The 2,853-nt window shown below is 45.8% G+C and overlaps 1 protein-coding gene across 1 annotated transcript in view; it reads left to right on the top strand.

The window, feature by feature from the left end:
• Positions 1–1,030: 1,030 nt before the first annotated feature.
• ZNF391 (zinc finger protein 391) overlaps positions 1,031–2,853 on the top strand; it is a 7,461-nt gene continuing 5,638 nt past the window's right edge. The window contains exon 1 of the mRNA XM_012638595.1: positions 1,031–1,355. The gene's annotated coding sequence lies outside the window, so the exon portion shown is untranslated. The remainder of the gene's footprint in view (positions 1,356–2,853) is intronic.

Here is a 2,853-nt window from a genome sequence, read left to right as displayed (position 1 = left end):
AAGATTGCTCAGTGGGCCCAGAGTTTCTTTAGGGGTGATGAAAATGTTCTGGGATTAGGTAGTGGTGGTGTTGTGAATATACTAAAAACTTTATTGTACAACTTTAAAATAGTAATGTTAATGTTATGCATGGTTTACTACAATTTGAATGGTTTTTTAATATAAAAAATCCAGGAAATGATAAAATTAAATTGTCTCCAGGTTCCAGGAAACTGGAATCCTGCTCCTTTAATTTGGATCCTGCTCCTTTATACTTACTTTATACCTCATATTTTATACTTACTTCATGTTTCTATGGCACTTGCGCACAGCTGTCATGTGCCAGATCTTCAGCTTTGCGCATGCTTTCCACTATTCTAGCTAGCTCATCAACTATTTTTAAGGTTGCCCTCCTCTATGCTTTCCATTAAATTTTCCCTTAGTCAAACCACCCCAATATCCCTCATCCCATAAGTTTCCCTGCCTCTGAGCTCCCAGGACAAATTGTACCGCTTTTGGTGCAACTTCATTACCCTATACCAAAATTATCTGTAGCGTTTTTGTTTTTTTAGATTAGGGTAGTGTCCTGATTTTATCTTTGGCTCTTGGTGGAGTTTGAAAAGTGTCCTGCATTTAAATGTATTTAAACATCTGGATTGTGCAACGGAGCCTGTTTCTCCAGAGATGGTCTAGGGGCCACCTACATCAAAATCATCTGGGATGAAAATGCAACCTTCCTGGGACCCTCTTCGGAGCAATGAGACAATCCGTAAATATAAAGCTTACAAATCTGTATTTTAACAAGCTCTCACGGTGATCCGTACATGCTATTTAAAACTTTATAAATCACTGGTCTGGGCTATACGTTGCAGAGTGTATTAAGGTCTTCAGGAGCTCTCATAGACCCCCTTTCTCATGCCTCTAGCATCAACCTTTCAGCCTCTCACACAGCAGGGGAAGGGCTTTGGGAAAACTCCAGAAAAATGAGTCGGAGTATAGCCTGCCTGCGTTTGGCTGTCGCGCGCAGGCGCAGAGCTGCGACCGTTAGTATGTTGCCCGCTCTCGGTATGGTCTCTGTTCTGCAACCTGTGGTCCATGCTGGGAGAATACAGTCCAGGAGACTGCTCGGACAATGACTGGGCCCGCCTACCGAGCTGCGAATGATCAGCAGACTGAGTGGAACAGTGCCTGTGACCCTTGGAAACTTGGTGAGCGTTGGAGCTGCGGGTCGACGGTTGGGTTTCTCTTTAATCCTTCCGGCTTCTCCAAGACTCGTGCACTCATGTTCCGTTCCAAGTGTGGCAGCGGCCCGGGGTGTGTCAGGGCGCTCGGCCAGAGGCGGCCGGTGAGTGGGGCGCGCAAAGCCAGGGACCAGGGTGGGTGGGCCTAGAGGTTCTGGGAAGTGATCACGCAGAAACACTCGGCTCCTTCAGAGGGGACTGGCGAAAGGGCCGCTGGTAGTTTGGCTGCAAGTCTGGCCGGGAGGCGCTTCCGCGACTGGGACGCCGCGCGGCGACGGGTCTCTTGGTGGCCCCCAGCTCTTGTCTCACCAGCGGGCTCAGCCTAGTCTCTGCTGCAGTGACAGCCAGTGATGTTCCCCGGGTGTGCCCCTCTGAAATGGAAAAGAGCAAAGTTGCTTCCCGTTCCCCTCTAGCTGGGCGAGGGAGGGTTTCTGCACCTGTGGGTTTCCCAGATGCTTACGGAGTGCAGGCACTGCTCCAAGAGTTCTTACCTGCCGTAAGTCATTTAATCCTCTCATTAACCTCATGAAGTAAGGTACAACTATTGTCCCCATGTTACAGATAAGGAAATTGAGGCACACAGAGATTGAAGTACCTTGCTCGAAGTTACAGAGCTAGTGAGTGGTAGCTTTTATTTTGTAGTTCTGATGATAAGAGTTGGTATTTGAATAAAATAATTGTTAATTATTTGTTGGTAGATGTATTGACAAACATGTGTATCTGTGTGTGTGGACTTGTGATTTGAGCCAATTTCCATGAACATTGTTGCCTGAAGACCACGTTTTGGCAGGACTAGATTTTCTCTGTTCTGTGGTGGAGCTGCCTAGGCCCTCCTGCTGATTCCTTTGTGCATTGGCAAAGGCTCCAAGAAGTAAACAGCCCAGTGTCACAAAGCAAAGTGCGGGAAGAAGAGCTATTCCAGAGCCTTCAGAACCTGCTTGCTTCTGAATGAGATGATTTCTCCATATTAAAGGAGGTAGAAAATAAAAGAGAATTATTCCTGGATCAGGAATTGATTATAGGAGGAAATAGCATTGTCAAAAGAACTTCGGTGGTTAGGGCAACCGGAGGTGGCCAGAGCAGTTAGGGCTGGAAAGTTAGAGGCACATTAAAGGAGCAGATCAGGTTTGCTGCTGCTGCAACATGCTGTGACCACTTGAGAGAATAATGACTGCTCTGTGGATACAGTATCCACAGAGCAGTAAGGTGATCCAAATAACTAAAGTATGAGGAAAAATGGAGAAAAGGATAAGTAAGCAACTTTCCACATTATGGTGGAGGAACCCCTTGGATGGAATCTGGATAAGAGTATGGCCCTAACCTTGTGGGGATAGTAGCCTCCTGGCCTCTCTGAAATGTATTTGGGGGCTCTCTCTGAAACTTTTGTCTCATCCACCAGCCCTCCCTTCCTCATTTCATATATATCTTCCAAAGCCAGGAAAAAGAATGCATCTGTCCATGTTCTAGAGCAGCAGCTGCTTAAGAGAGCCTCATAAATCCTCTGAGAGCATCTTTCCTTAAATTTGCACCATCACAATTTCAAATTAATTGATTGAGATGAACACAGCAATAACACACTCTCTTTATGTTGTATATATTCTATATTGCAAATGTTTTGCCGTATTTTGTTTTT

This window comes from Propithecus coquereli, unplaced genomic scaffold, assembly GCF_000956105.1.
Source record: "Propithecus coquereli isolate 6110/MARCELLA unplaced genomic scaffold, Pcoq_1.0 Scaffold131, whole genome shotgun sequence".
In the NCBI taxonomy this organism is placed as follows: domain Eukaryota; kingdom Metazoa; phylum Chordata; class Mammalia; order Primates; family Indriidae; genus Propithecus; species Propithecus coquereli.
The sequence above is the reverse complement of the archived record's forward strand: the minus strand, read 5'-3'. Positions and strand labels throughout refer to the sequence as shown.